Here is a 16,256-nt window from a genome sequence, read left to right as displayed (position 1 = left end):
GCTGCTGCTGCTGCTTCTGCTGCTGCTGCTGCTGTTGCTGCTGCTTCTTCTTCTTCTTCTTCTTCTTCTTCTTCTTCTTCTTCTTCTTCTTTTTAATGTTTATTTTTTGAGAGAGAGAGACAGAGCATGAGTGGGGGAAGGGTAGAGAGAGAGGGAGACACAGAATCTGAAGCAGGCTTCAGGCTCTGAGCTGTCAGCACAGAGCCTGATGTGGGGCTCAAACTCACAGATCGCGAGATGACCTGAGCTGAAGTCGGACGCTTAACCAACTGAGCCACCCAGGCGACCCTAGATGGATCATGTTCTTGGTTACTGGTCTGGTCTTAATCAGACACATGTGCCCCCAGGGAGCATAGATCCTGGCAGTGGCACTGTTGTGCTTGTGTGACAGACACCCAAGGAACTTGGACCTAGAGATGCCTCTCAAATTGTCCACACTGCCTGTGCTGCTTCCATTTTCCATTCCTAAGGTATCTTCGTTCTCATGCTGTTACTCATTTTGCTTCTGCCTGGACCAGAGTGGGAAATCATGATATGTTGTTGATTTTTAACTCTAGGAGAGAAAGGCACCCTCACTGTGAGCAAGTTTTTATGCTCTATACATCAAGGTAAACCCAGCATATCACTACTTTCACCCTTCAGAATCTTGGTGCTAGGCATGACCAGTCTTCTGACTTTATTGCCAAATGAGGTGTGGTACCCAAGGAGAAAAATGTGGATGGCACAGACCAGTGCCTGTCTTACTCTTCAATATCTATGGCTTGCTTGCCCCTCTCTACCCTAGCCCAAAATGGAGACAGATGAACAGAAGTAAGAGTTGGAGAGGGCAGGCAGGGAATTAGGTAAAACAGAAGCCATGTTGGGTGGCTTCATGCCTACATTGCCTGGTAGAAATAGCATTGGCAGGAAGGCCTTAGATGCCTTTGTACTTAACTGTCTACAAACTTCTCAACTTAAATACGTTAATGTGAATTGGGCTGAGCTTTCTCACAGGTAACAAGTAGCTGCTTCTTGTGCATTGGAATCAGCCTTCTTTCTAAGTAAAAATGCTAAAATTTTCTTAACCTTTTCTGACTTGGAAAACACACCCTTTCTGTCTAGAAAGCAGTCAGAACATGATGGCTGTGCAGGCCTGAGGAGGAGAGATCAGTGAAGGAGCAGAAGGAGGACACTGGCTTTGGTTTTCTGTAGTATTGCTATATTCCATCCCAACTGTTAGAATCAGTCAGTCATACTGGAAAGCCTCCAGCGTAGCCAGAAGTAAATTAATTGGAGTATAATTAAAAAAAATTTTTTTTAATGTTGTATTTATTTTTGAGAGAGACACAGTGAGAGTGGGGGAGGGGTAGAGAAAGAGGGAGACCTAGAATCTAAAGCAGGCTTCAGACTCTGAGCTGTCAGGACAGAGCCTGATACAGGGCTCAAACTCACAAACTGTGAGATCGCGTCCCGAGATGAAGTCAGATGCTTAACCAACTGAGCTACCCAGGTGCCCCAATTGGAATATAATTTTTAAAGCATATGTCCTTTAGTGGATTGTACTGCTTCCATTTGGCTAGATAGGAGTCAGCCTTTTTTTTTTTTTCCTGCAATTTTTCTCAGTGACTTGTGATTTTTTTCCATTGAAGTAATAATAATTGCTTACATAAGCATAATACTTAATTTACAAAGCATTTTTCCACATATGCCTACATTTTATTTGGTCTTTGCAGCAACCTTATACATTATGGCAAGCACATATTTTCTTATTTTATGAGAAAATCAAGGCCAAAGGATTTGACTGTTGTCACATAACTGCTAATCAGAAGTCTTGGGACTTGAATCTGCACCAGCCCACCAGTCTTTCTTTTATCCCTTTGCTCACCCTGTGGCCTCCCCTCCAAGCTGGTCCTGCCAGTTTTTTTTTTTTTTTTTTTTTTGGTTTATTTATTTACTTTGAGAGAGAGAGAGTGCGTGCACAGGGGAGGGGGCAGAGATGGAGGGAGAGAATCCTAAGCAGGCTCTGCGCTGACAGTTCGACATGGGGCTCAAACCCATGAATGGTGAGATGATGACCTGAGCCGAAATCTAGAGTCGGACGCTTAACCGACTGGGCCACCCAGGCATCCGATGAGTGGTTCTGCCAGTTTTATAGATGCACTGCAGGTGAGGCTGGTGGAGGTTTTAGGTTGGCAGTCTTGTCTAATGTTGGTGACCAGAGCACATATTCCAGATTGATAATTAGCAGACCTGTTGAGTTCATGGTCTAACATCTTTTCTTCCCTTCTTCCTTTGTAATGAGATTGGGTTTTGTTTAGACCTCTTCTTTGTCCTCATTTGACTGCAGAGAAAGTGATCCATCCTTAGCACGGGGGTAAATCCTGATGTGTTACAGCCACTCCTGTTGGGTCCGTTCTCTGTAGGTGATTGCTGTAGGGGTAAGCAAGAAACCTGGTCCTGGCCCGTGAGATGTGACGGTGGTCTGCCAGGAGGTTCTGGAAAACTTCTCAACCTTAAAATGACCACACTAGATAGTCCTTTTCTTCTGAAAATTGTTGTGTCAGGATGTGGTGCCTACAATTGTTCTAGTCACTTTGCTACAGTCTGAACATGAAGCCAGTGCACGGGAGACGACAGAGCCAAGAAAAACAGCAGAGAAAACTACTCAGAGACTAGCACTCATCCTGCCTTTGGAGTTATGCAAAATAAGTTTCCTTGTTGATTAAGGCAATTTGAGTTGAGGTTATTGGTTACTTACACCTAAAGACATGCTAATCTATGTAGTAGCTACCAGATCAGGGGATTGATTGATTCCTTCATTCATTCATACCATGAAGGAGAAGTACAAGGTATAAAGGTAGAATTTGATCTAATCAGCACATCAGAGATGGCTTCCTTGAGGAAATGCAGAGGCATTGCTGAGAGATTCCTTTTCCTGTTGGGCTTTGTATCCCATGTTTAAAGATTTTGGTTTCTATTGCAAAAGAAGAGCGATTGAAGGATTTAAATATGGCAGGAGGGCAGTGAGCTATAGTTAAGCTGCCCCTGCTAAAGAAAATCGTGGCTTAACATATCAAAGAGTCAGTTTTTGATTTGAGCAGGCAAGGAGTAGTCAGTGGTAAAGGCCCTGGCAATTAGCAAGTACATCCAGGAAACACAGCATCTCTGGTTGGAATCTGATGAAGTAAATAATCCAGACTCTTCCTCCTTGCCAGTATACACACACACGCGCACATGCACACACGCTGCTTCGTGTTTTTTAATTTAGGCATAATTTGTGAATGAATGTCTGTCATTCTCTTAGGGTTTGAATCATTTAAGGTAAAAAATTGCAGCTGAGAAATCTGTGTTGGGGTTACAAAAACAGGATAGATACTTCCATTGTAAATAAAATTTTAAGGATACATTAATATATCTGAAATTGAACTTTTAGCATCTCCAAAGGTTTTTCTCCAGGTTTGATATAATAAGATCTGTTCTGATTCTCATACATATGGATATGTTCGCAAAACTGGATTACGTCCCAGTGCAGGCAGGCGGGGAAGCTGCCTGAACCGTAGAGTGGAAGTGCGATGGAGGCTGCGGTGTTCCTGTAATTATATTAGGATGTGATGTAGTCCCTCCCTATGCTTATTAATTAGTGGAGTTGTAATGAGACTTCCCCCCCATGCTTTTAAGGATGCTGATCAGTGGGCATCCGGGCAGGATTTTAGTTGTGTTTGGGAGCCTTCTGTGTACAAGTGGGAGGGATCCATGTTTCAGGTAGTGGCAGGTGAGCCTCCCGCCAAGTTGGCATAATGGGAACAGGACTCTTCTGGGTTGCCATCTGTTTGTGGCTGATAGGAAACCAGCAGTGACTTCTGAGGAGTTTATGTTGAAATACTTAGGAATTAGTAATGTTAAGACCACGCTGATCAGGTATTAGGAGGTGGGGGAACATAAGACTGTGTGGAGTGATTTTTCATTATTACTAATTTCAGGAGATGGCTGCTTGGGTTCAACAGCCCCTACCCCCATGCCCTGAAAAACCACAGCTCTTTTTGCCTCCCTGCCCAGATTGACCATCAAGTCTGTCTCAGTTCTGTGCTGACTTGCCCATGGCAAGGAAACACATTACATTCATACATGACTATCCCATGTAACACTGTACATGGTGTTTGCCACTGAGGGGTTCAGTCTGTCTCTGTAACTCTTTAAATGTGTCATGTTTTTTTGTTTTTGTTTTAAATTGTGGTAACAAAATTTATCGTTTTAATCATTTATAAGTATATAGTTCAGTGGCATTAAGTATATTCATACTATTGTGTGACCACCATGATGTTTTCACTAAGTACTTAAAAAATAGTGAATGCTGCTTTTCCCTGTATCAAATACATATAAAAAATTATCAGCATGCTTGCTATTTCTAATGTGCTATCCCTCTGGATTTTAAACTGGAATATACTTCCTTTCCGTATGGGAGCTGGCGAAGTAGAATCGAGGTGCTCTGCCCCCATTTCTCTGGGTTTGGTTTGCTGCTCTTGCCCTGGGAGGCTCTACTTCCAGGCAGAGTGGTTTTCGGTGGTATTCTGAGAGCTGCTCCGTGTCTCCTGATTTATACTTAAAGCAGGGGTGTAGAATAGAGAACAGCTCACTTCTGTAACGTAGCATTACTTGCTGTGTTAACTAGAGGAGCTGAACTGTGGTGGCCCTGGTGAGGATGTGTGTGTTTGGAGTTATCCTGTGTAACTCCTGCCAGAGAAGCAAGGTCTGGGGTGGCACCTGTTGCCTTCTGGCTACGGACCCTGCTGGGTTCAGTCTACCACCTGTAGGTTTGTTTGTTTGTTTGTTTGTTTGTTTGTTTCTTTCTTTCTTTCTTTCTTTCTTTCTTTCTTTCTTTCTTATGTTCATTTATTTTTGAGAGAAAAAGAGCGTGAGCACGAGCAGAGAGAGAGGGGGACAGAAACTGAAGCCGGCTTTGTGCTGTCCACGGGGCTTGAACTCATGAACTGTGAGATTGCGACCTGAACTGAAGTCGGATGCTTAACCAACTGAGTCACCCAGTCACCCCCACCTGTAGTTTTCTGTCTTGCCTTTTTCAAAACAGTCAATAGAAGGGACTGTGGAGCCCTCTATTATTAGAGGTTTTTGGGTTATAAGTAAAAAAGCCCTAACTGAACTTGCATGAAGAAGGGAAGTTAGTGGAAGTTTTCTGAGCTGTGTACTTCAATATTGGCAGGGATACAGCTGGGTCTCGGATGCGACCCAGAGACTGGGACACTCCCTGAATGTCCTGTTAGCTCTTTCCTTCTCTCTGGCCCCCTCTCTTAGCTTCCCTCAATGCTTCTAGTTCTTCTCTTCTGTCACAGACCAGCATCCTCTATTCCTCAGTCCCTGTGGCAGACATGGCCACCAACACTCGTGTTTTCCATATTAAACCAAGTGTCTAGAGAGAGTGTTTTCCGTGTGTTCCAGAATTTTCTGGGAAGAACTGAGTGATCATAGAAAATGGTGACACTCATGGTAAACTGTGGGAGGATATGGAGTAGTTGAAGAGGTCATTGAGGTTCAGCGGAAAGGATTTCCTTGCTATAATTTGCAAAAAGTGTCAGGGATACCCTGTAATTGTTAGCAATTATGAAAGGACCCAAACTGTGAAACCGCATAAACTTTGGATTAAAATTTAAAGGAAAACTAAACAGTAAAGTCAACTAAAACAAAACAAGACACTACCATCAAAAAGATGCTACCGTTACCAACAAAAAAAATCCTGTAAGTTGAGGAGATGAACCTGTTAAACAGATTCTGAAATTGCTTTTTCTAAAATTAAATGTCTTTTTTAGTAAAACGCATTATAACCTGTTTTCATATCAGGATTGTTTGAACTCTGAGAAATTGTGGTCAAAGTTTAAGCAGGGTAGCTTGATGTGGAAGGTATTCCTGAAAACTTGAAAATAAAGAAAATATTTTAAATTAAAATTTAAAGGCACAGGAAGAGCTTGCTATCAGAAAAAATCCTTGTGTAATTTTTTTTCTAAAATCCGCTTTTAACTTTTCATCACATTCACTTAAATGAGGATGTATCAGAATGATGTGTGGAACTGTTGAATCACTACATTGTTCACCTGAAACTAATATAACACTATATGTTAATGACACTGGAATAAAATAAATTTAAAAAAGGATGTATCAGTGGATTGTCCATCCTTGCTGTTAATTATCCCATGGGGGCCGCCAGGTCATTGGCAGATCATGTATTCCACTGATTTCCGAAGTTATGAAAAATAGCTGTTTCCATTTTTAGTTGTTTGGTTACACACACAGATCCCCTGTATGAATTTGAGAGCCCTCTATGAATTTATTGGGATTGAATATTTTGTGTGGGTTGTGAACCTATATGCAGTAATCCAAGGAGATTTGACAGTGTCACTTAGTGATTGCAAGGTGAAGAAAAGAGTGGTCTCATAATTCTGGGAATTAGTGCCATTTGAGAATTTAGGAATTTATAAAGGTGTTAGTTTGTTATCTTCCCAAATGTATGTGATCTGCTTTATTTGTACATCAGTTGTAAAAGAGTTTGTTTTTTTTTGTTTTTTTTTTTTTTGCCCATTTGACTTAGAGTATATTTAAAATTAAAACTCAGTTTTCCTTTTCAGAACATGTAGGTTGTATGAAGTATACTGTATTACTGGGGTTTGGACAAGGGGAAGGGCATGATTAGCACCTGAGTAAACATGGCTGCAATGGAAGACACCCTCTGGACGGCTGCTCTAGCATGCTCCTTACTCTGCGAAATTTCCTGCCTTCAACAGGGTAGGAAACATTTGTTACTGCTTTACATGATTTAAAAGCCAGGTGGTATTCTAAAATAGTGCTGGAAGAGCCCTGCTGTTGAATGAAAATTGGGAGTGTTGCATGTAGGTCGTGCGAAGCTCTGTATCCCATCTGACCTTTTCTTCTTCTGTGGGCTTCTTTTCACAAACCATGGGGGATGCCCCCGAAATGTCAGATCTTAAATAGAAAGCCTTGAGCTGTACCTCTCTCATCAAAAATGCAGAGCTCTGAGGGCTGGGGAGACTCAGTGCCTTCAAAATGACAAGTAAGAAGTAATAATGTAAAAGCAGAAAAGCATATATGAAAGGTCTAATTTCATGTGTTACCATATGGCAACAGGAAAAAAGATCAAGTTAATATTGTGAGTTTGACAAGGTATCACCTTTTAGTTTATAAAGCATGTTACGTTCTCCAGAGCATTTTTATGAACATCACTTTTGATTTTTATTTGTTGGTAAAGCGTGGAGCAAATAGTCTGCACATTTACATATGGATGGGCAGCCGATGTTGAGGAAGCTGCGTGCTGCTCGAGGCCTCCCTGCCACTAACCGGCAGAGCCAGCCAGATTCTGTCTTCTGATTCCTGGTCCCATTCATTCCTGTTTCACTTCCTTGCCTGTCCAGCTTACGAGAAATTTTATTTGATGAGAACTTAATTTACTTACTTAGACCCTGGACTTCTTCCACAAAAGAGTTGAGGTAGCTTGGGGCGTCTGGGTGGCTCAGTTGGTTAAGCATCTGAGTCTTGGTTTTGGCTCAGGTCATGACTCATGGTTTGTGAGTTTGAGCCCCATGTCGGGCTCTGCTCTGACAATGCAGAGCCTCCTTGGGATTCTCTTTCTCCCTCTCTCTGAGCCTCTCCCCTGCTTGTTTGTATACTCTCTCTCTCTCAATATCATAAAGAAACTTTAAGGAAAAAAAAGAGTTGAGGTGGGTTAAAATAATGGCTAAGAAGGAAATTTTGGCTCAAGTAAGGCAAATACTGGCTTTATTTAATTTTTTTTAATGTTTATTTTTGAGAGAGTGTGAACGGGGAGGGGCATAGAAAGAGGGAGACACAGAATCTGAAGCAGGCTCCAGGCTCTGAGCTGTCAGCACAGAGCCCGATGTGGGGCTGGAACTCACGAACCATGAGATCATGACCTGAGCCGAAGTCAGATGCCCAGCTGACTGAGCCACCCAGGTGCCCCTCTCCTGGCTTTCTTCTTAAACTTTAAAATGAGAGTAAGAGGGAAACTGTTTATTTAATTAAAATTAAATTCTCTCTGTGCACCCAGAGCTACCTACCAGTTCTTAGGTCATTACTCAGCCCCCAAATATTAAGTATTTTATAAAACCTTTTTTCCCCCCCAAATTTAGGATTGGATGAATTGAAAAAGAAGTAGCAGACAAGGGAGCTTTGTGGTTGCAGACACCATGGATTTGCTCTCTTGGTATTATATCTAGTGTGCGAGTTTTTCATGTTTTTATAAGTTTACATAAATAACAGCTAAATACCATAGTATATTTGTAAAATGGAGGAAAATCGCCCAGTCTCCACCATTATTACGACTCTTTACCAGAGCTTTCTTTTGAAACCTTTTGTCATATACATTTTTTCATAGTTTTAATCAAACCCATGAATACTTTTGTATGCTTTTTAAAATTTAACATAGCATAAATGTTTTTAATGTTTCTATATGCTTTTCATAATTATGCTTTTTTATTGTGGGAAAATGTATATAACATGAAATTTACCATTTTAACTATTTTTTTTATTTTTTATTTTTTAAATGTTTATTTTGAGAGAGAGAGAGAGATTGAGTGGAGGAGGGGCCAAGAGAGAAAGAGCGAGAATCCCGAGCAGGCTCCACCTGGAGCCCAATGCAGGGCTTGAACTCACAAGCCATGAGATCATGACCTGAGCCAAAATCAAGAGTTGGTCTTTTAACCAGCTGAGCCACCTAGACGCCCCACCATTTTAACTATTTTTTTTTTCATTTTTTTTAAAAATTTTTTTTTTTTCAAAGTTTTTTTTAATTTATTTTTGGGACAGAGAGAGACAGAGCATGAACGGGGGAAGGGCAGAGAGAGAGGGAGACACAGAATCGGAAGCAGGCTCCAGGCTCCGAGCCATCAGCCCAGAGCCTGACGCGGGGCTCGAACTCACGGACCGCGAGATCGTGACCTGAGCCGAAGTCGGACGCTCAACCGACTGCGCCACCCAGGCGCCCCTGAAGTGTACACTTTAAAAATAGTTAAAATGGGGCACCTGGGTGGCGCAGTCGGTTGAGCGTCCGACTTCGGCTCAGGTCACGATCTCGCGGTCCGTGAGTTCGAGCCCCGCGTCAGGCTCTGGGCTGATGGCTCGGAGCCTGGAGCCTGCTTCCGATTCTGTGTCTCCCTCTCTCTCTGCCCTTCCCCCGTTCATGCTCTGTCTCTCTCTGTCCCAAAAATAAATAAATGTTAAAAAAAAATTTTTTTTAAAGTGTACACTTCAGTGGCATTAAGGACATTCACATTGTTTTGCAACCGCCATCACCACCACCACCACCGTCACCATCATCACCATCTCCCAGAACTTTTTTGTCTTCCAGAGCTGAAGCTCTACCCACTAAACAAGAATTCCCAATCCTGGGGCACCTGAGTGGCTCAGTCGGTTAAGCATCCGACTTCGGCTCAGGTCATGATCTCACTGTTCGTGAGTTCGAGGCCCACATCGGGTTTTGTGCTGACAGCACGGAGCATGGAGCCTGCTTTGGATTCTGTGTCTCCCTCTCTCTCTGCCCCTCTCCCACTCACACACATTCTCTCTCTTTCTCTTTCTCTCTTAAAAATAAATAAACATGAAAAAAAATTCCCCATCCCTCCTAATCTGGCTTCTGGCAGCCACCCTTTCACTTGCTGCCTCTGTAAGTTTGACTACTCTAGATACCTCATATAAATGAAATTAACACATTATATGTCTTTTTTTGTGAGTGGCTTATTTCATTTGGTATGTCTTCAAGGTTCATCCACATAGCATGTATCAGAATTATTTTCCTTTTTAAGGCTGAATAATATTCCATTGTGTGTATATACCACTCTTTGTTTATTTGTCCATCTGTTAATGAACACTTTGGTAATTACACTTTTTTGAAGAATGTAATATTCCATCAAGTGTATAAATTATACTTCAGTGCTTGACTTTTATAAGGTATTTGGATTGCTTCTAATTTGGCGCTACTTTAAAATAAAATAAATAGGTGATAAATATCATCCTACTTTTTGATCTTTGTGAGTTGTTTCTTTTGAATGGATTATGCAGACACTTGTGCTCAGTTTTGTTTGCTCTTTACTCAGTTTGAGTTTAGGCTAATTTTTTAAATGAAAAGAAGTTACGTGTATGCTACATAAAATGCATTACTCTGCATTTTACATAGATATGCCTTAGTTTAGTGAGGAAGGACCATCTAAAGAATTCTTACCTCACTCAGCAGTGTTGCCTCAGTGAGAGCATAATGCAGTGGTTTACAGATGTCAGAAATGACTGATGTTTCAGTAGTTGAGCTGATTTTAAGGCAGTATTCGTGAAGAGTCTGTGGGCTGATTAAAAGATCATACCAGTCTTCAGGAATGGTACATGTACAATTCTGAAACTATAATAGTTACATGACCTAGTGGTCATGCTGGGGAAAAACTGGTGTCTCTTCCTGTTTGCATTGTTATGAATCACTGGCATGTCTGACCACAGAGGTACAGTGAGAGATGGGAGTCTTGCCCTCAAAAATCTTGCATGAAGGTTGGCATGCCAACATGTCATACAGTTAGAAAACCAAAGCAACTAAGTGATAAGAGAAGCCAGCCTGGCTTCATACAGAGGAAAGGGCAGGCTTCCCTGCTTTTTAGACCCTTGTCAGACAGGGGAGGGTAGGCCCTGAGAGGTCAGAAGAGGGTTCTTGAATTGGAGCTCCTGCCCTCCCCACTCCTGCTCCTGCTGCCCTTATGTTAGGCCTCTGTGCACAGTTAGTGGCCATGCACTGGTACGTCTTCGGATCTTTGGGGAATCTCGCTCCTTTGCTGGTCGGTGCGTCACCGTGGCGGTCCAGTGCTAACCCGAGTGGTGTTCCCTGGCTGGTGCATGTGGTGCAGGCAGTCCTGCCAGGCCAGATTCCCACTCCCCTCACTGGCCCACCGTGGACAGCCGTTGTCTGAAGCCTTTTCATGGAGAGTGGTGTGCTTGCCTTTGCCTGGCTGAATTAAGACTCTGGTACTTTTGTGTCAGTCTAGTCCCATCTGTTCCTTGTCTTTTAGAAACTTCTCAGTGGCCCCTCAGTGGTACCAGTCTGTTTTCTGCAGGTTGTTTTGTGTGTAATTTATTCTTATGTATTATTTTTTCCCATTTTACTGAACTCTCTTAATAGTACTAATTTTATTCAATTCTGTTGAGTTTTTCAGATGGAAAAATATTTACAACTAAGGATGATTTTGGCCCTTCCCGTTTTTACATGACTTCTTTCTTCTGCCTGTCAAAATGCACTTCCTGGAAAATCTAGAATGATGTTGAGTAACACTATTGGTGGACATCTTTGGCTTAATCATCCCCTTAGCCAGACTGCCTTTAGCACTCTTGGGTTTACTTATTTTCTGCCTGTTGCCAAATTGCTTTCTGGAAGGGCTAGAATTGGAGTGTGTGCATTATCCACATCCTCACCAGTGTTGAGTGACCAGAGTATTGGGAAGGCTTTTCCTAATCTGTGGTTCTGTCATTTTAACATGAAATTTGGGTTTGGATATTTGTCATTTCCTCTAGAAATTCTAGAGTCCGTAACAGAGTTGGCCTTGCTTCATGCATTGTTTTGTTCTCATCAAATAATTATATACAACTTTCCCTCCCTATTGCAAAGCAACATGGGTGTAGAATGATAGTTACTGTTGTTAATCCTCACAACACAGTTTGGTAGAAAAAGTGTGGGCTTGGAGTCAGATATCAAATCTTAGCTCTGTCACTAACAGCCTGGTGAATTTTGATAAACTTAAACTCTTTGAGCCTTGGTTTAATCATGTGTACAATGGGGATTTTTCTGTCTTACAGGGAGGCTGTAGATGTGGAGAAAGATGTAAAGTGGGTCCTTTGTAGTACAGAAGTCATCAGTTCTTGCTCTATGCCTTCTGTCTCTCCAGGTTCATCACACCAAGGCCATTCTGCAGGAATTGTCAAAGATTTTGGTAGATTTAATTTTGATTAGAGATAAGTTTACTCTCCCCCCCCCCCCCCCATAATTCTCTGTTCCATTTTAATTTTTAAGTTGAATTGGGTGATAATTGTTTTTACACGTTCTTTTAATAATTTACTTTATTCCAAATTTAAAAAAATGTTTAATGGGTGGAATATAAATAAAATTACAACAGCAATGTCTGACGTTTATTGAGCAATTACAACTACGTGGCAGGCGGTATTCAAGGTACTTTTCGTATGTTTATTGACTCCTCCCAACGATTTTACTTCATAGGAAACTTGAGGCACAAAATGTCACCCAGCTCAGGAGTGTGACCCAGCCAGCACACCCCGGTGCCTGACTGCTGCCACCACACGGCCATCATGGTCTTGAAGGGTTTGCTTCTTTATTCTTTGTTCTGTGTTCCTAAAGCCCATTCTCTTGTTTCTATGTAGAGAGATACAGGTAGAAAAAAAAAATCTGGGTTTCTGAAAAGGCTAATAATTGTGACGTTACATAACAAGTGTCAAACATAGAGCACTCATATCTATTGACTACTTTAATCTGTAGCATTAAGACCTTTTCCTTACCTAGGCACTAGGCAGTATAATTTCATTTAGTCTCCCTTGAAATTGCCACCCAGATCTGAGCCTTCCACTATATCTGTAGAACCCTGGTTTAATTTTGCCTTAGATTATAATAAAGTCTCCATTATTGGGATATTAAAAAAACTTTTTTAGTATAAAATGTACATAACATGGAATTTACCATCTTAATCATTTTTAAGTGTACAATTCAGTGGTATTAAATACATTCATAAGGTTGTGCAACCATCACCACCATCCATCTTCATAACGGTTTTCATTTTGTAAACCTGAAACTGTGTATCCATTAAACAATTACCACCATCCCTCAAGCCTCTGTCAGCCATCATTCTTTCTGTCCCTGTGATTTTGACTACACTAAGTAGCTCAGTTAAGTGGAATCATACAGTATTTATCTTTTTGTGACTGGCTTATTTCACTAACACAATGCTCTCCAAGGTATATCTCTGTTGTAGCATTACAGAATTTTATTCCTTTTTAAGGCTGAATAATATTCCTCTGTGTATGTGTCTGTCTATCTGTCTGTTGGTACATGTACACATTTTGCTTATCTGTTCATCTGTTGATAGACAGTTGCGTCCATGTCATTATATGGGTATTGTTGTCAATATAATTTTTATCAATAAATTCTTGGTTTTTTTTTTTAAGTTTATTTATTTTGCGAGAGAGGGAGAGAGCGAGCAAGGAAGGGGCAGAGAAGGAGAGAGTGAGTCCCCAGCCTCTTTGCTGTCAGTGAGAGCCTGATGGGGGACTCGATCTCATGAACTGTGAGATCATGAACTGAGCCAGATTTGAAAGCTGGATGCCCACTGACTGAGCCACCCAGGTGCCCCCAAATCTTCTTGTTTTGCTTTGCTGTCGTACAGTGTTAAAGATCCTTCACTGGCTTTATGTTGTCACGGACCGGTCATGCAATTCAAGATTCTGTTAGCTCTGCCTGAGAGCCCTTTGTTGGCCGTTGGTTAGAGAATTTATCTAGTAGTCTTGAAGTTTATCCTCCATCTTTTCCCACTATGCGGGGAGCTCCTCAGGGCAGGGATGGGACTTCCCTGTACTTCGAAGTGCTAACCCCAGCCCTGTGCCTGGGGCTGTGGTGGGCACTGCGTGGACATTTCTTGCATGAGTGTCCTTTGGCTGCTTTCCTCATTTCACACTTCACTTTGGACTCTTGTAGCTAAAATTAACATACAGCATCCATTGATTTGATGCTTGCCGTTTTTTAAAAAAAAAAAAACAACTTTTTTTTTAATGTTTATTTATTTTTGAGAGAGAGAGAGACAGAGTGTTAGCCGGGGAGGGGCAGAGAGAGAGGGAGACACAGAATCTGAAGCAGGCTCCAGGCTCCGAGCTGTCGGCACAGATCCTGACTCAGGGCTCGAACCCACAAACTGTGAGATCATGAATTGAGCCGAAGCTGGACGCTTAACCAACTGAGCCACCCAGGCACCCCGATGCTTGCCCTTTTTTAAAGTCTTCCTAAGCTTTCAAAAATTTCTTCCTGAAATTCTGAATCCTTCACTGATGACGTGTCTCATGAATTAGAGCTAATTTACCCCAGCCTTCATTGTGCTTTCATGTGATAGCTTTTGAGGCTGCCTTTACTTTGCCTCGCAGTTTATATACCAGCTTCTTTTAAACATAAACTGTAATTGGTTTATTTAATATAAGCAGTTTTTCAGTAGTTTTTGCTGTTTTTTTTTCTTTAATCAATTGTTGCTTATTGTGTGGTAATCAAGAAAACATTTGAATCTTGGTCAGGTGGGTAGCTATTTTGGTCCAGCTTCCTCAGTGTCGTGTCATGAGTCAATTAAGAGGAGGATGGGCAGGGAAATGTCTCACATATGCTTTGTCTCTGGTAGCTCAGAGTTTGTGGGGTTTGTTTGCCCTTTAGAAATTTTGAAAGGGTAGCTTTGATTCAAGTATAACTATCCTCCCAAAGCAAAATGTTCTGAAAAGTTGGGTTTTAAAGTTAGAAAGTGCTGGGGCACCTGGGTGGCTCAGTTGGTTCAGTATCCACCTCCTGATTTTGACTTGGGGTCATGATCTCGCGGTTTGTGGGTTCGAGCCCTTTATCGGGATTCTCTCTCTCTCCCTCTCTCTCCTTCCCCCGGCCACTCATGCTCACACACACACACACTCTCTCTCAAAATAAATAAGTTCAAAAAGTTAGAAAGCACTGAGATTAAATCTGTCCTGGAGAAACTTTTCGGAAGGCCACATGTGAAAATTTGTAGAATTTGCTTGTGATGAAACAAAGGGTATGTGGTGGGGGTGGGGGCAGGGTATAGGGCCTTGGAAGCATTTATGGGGCACCTGTGCAGTGGAGCCTTTAAAAGTATTTGCAGAAAAAATTTTAGACTCTTTAATTTTTAAATTAGAAATTCAGGAGTGGAATTTAGGAGTTAAGGGGAGTAAGTACCAAGAGAAATTTGTTCACTAGTTACTGTTTGGGTGCTGTCACTAAGTCAGATGGGTATGCTTCCATCAGGGAGATTATAGTGTCTAGTAGGGAACAAAGCCTTATATTAATGAAGTAGATTTTAATGAAGGTACTGCGTTTCATGCAATAGGATGGCAGGTGTGTTTCTGAAGAATTTTTGAGTTGGGAGTTACCAGGGATCACCAGCATTTTCACCATCATATTTTTCTTTTTATTATTTTCCCTCATTGCCCCCAGAAATGTGATCTTAATAAGTTAGGATCTTTATTGTAAGATAATGGCATTCATAGCTCCTGTTTATTCAGTATGTAATTGTATGCTTCATGATGAGCCTAGCGAGGGAGAGGACAGAGATGGAGAAGAAGAGGGTCTGAGAATCCCAGGTCAGGCCATGGTAGGGAGCCAGCAGAGGAGGTTGACAAAGAGCAGTCAAGAGGGAGGAGGAAGGTCAATGGAGAGTTCTGCTGAGGTCTTTCAAGGACTGATGCGTTTAAAACCTTCCACTACGCTGTGAGGTAGGCAGTGTTATAATCCCCACTTCACAGAGTGGGAAACTAGGCCTTGAGCAGCTTAACAGCACAGCTCTTGTCAGGCAGTAAGTGATGGAGCTGGGATTTGAAGTCAGGCATTCAGATTCCAGAGTCTCCCTTCTTAACCATGGCTGCTTCCCAGCTTCACAGATGTTGCCACGCTCAGTTATAATTTCAGCCAGAAACAAATGTGACAGTTTTGTTTGTGGAACTGTACCCGAGGTAGATGCGTAGTTCTTTTTTTTTTTTTTTTAAACATGGGCTACTTCATGAATTTGTATGTCATCCTCGTGCAGGGTCCGTGCCACTCTTTGTATTGTACACGTTTTAGTGTGCGTGCAGCTGAAGTGAGCACCGGATGCATGGTTCTTAGCACATTTTACACTTGATCTTAGCCAAATGGCTAAGGAGCGATCAGTACCTTTTAAATACTGAGAATACTATGTACTTTGGTTAGCAGGTTTTAGACACATAGAGAGCCTGTGACCTCTGTTTGGGAATCTGGTCCAATTTTGTCATTTTACCTGTGGAGGAATGGACACCCTTTTTGTTGAGGGACTTACCCAAGACCCTTAGACTTGAAGCTTAGACTTTGGTCTCTTGACTCTGAGGTCAGAGTTTTCCTCACTGTACATCACCCTTGAGACTCATGTTCTTTTATGGTGTTGTAAATGAAAGGTAGAGTTGAAATGAATATGTAAGGTGCTAAAAAT

At 41.8% G+C, this 16,256-nt stretch overlaps 1 protein-coding gene and 1 non-coding gene across 3 annotated transcripts in view; one reads left to right on the top strand and one right to left on the bottom strand.

Annotated features, from left to right (window-relative positions):
* TULP4 (TUB like protein 4) overlaps positions 1-16,256 on the top strand; it is a 242,569-nt gene that overhangs the window by 13,162 nt on the left and 213,151 nt on the right. The window lies entirely within an intron of this gene.
* On the bottom strand, positions 15,795-15,898 carry LOC128777894 (U6 spliceosomal RNA). The gene has a single exon (XR_008423199.1). It is a non-coding gene; the product is annotated as a U6 spliceosomal RNA (small nuclear RNA).

This window comes from Panthera pardus, unplaced genomic scaffold, assembly GCF_024362965.1.
Source record: "Panthera pardus isolate Hobbes unplaced genomic scaffold, ASM2436296v1 HiC_scaffold_17, whole genome shotgun sequence".
NCBI lineage: Eukaryota > Metazoa > Chordata > Mammalia > Carnivora > Felidae > Panthera > Panthera pardus.
Note: the sequence above shows the minus strand (reverse complement) of the source record. Positions and strands in the feature narration are given on the sequence as shown.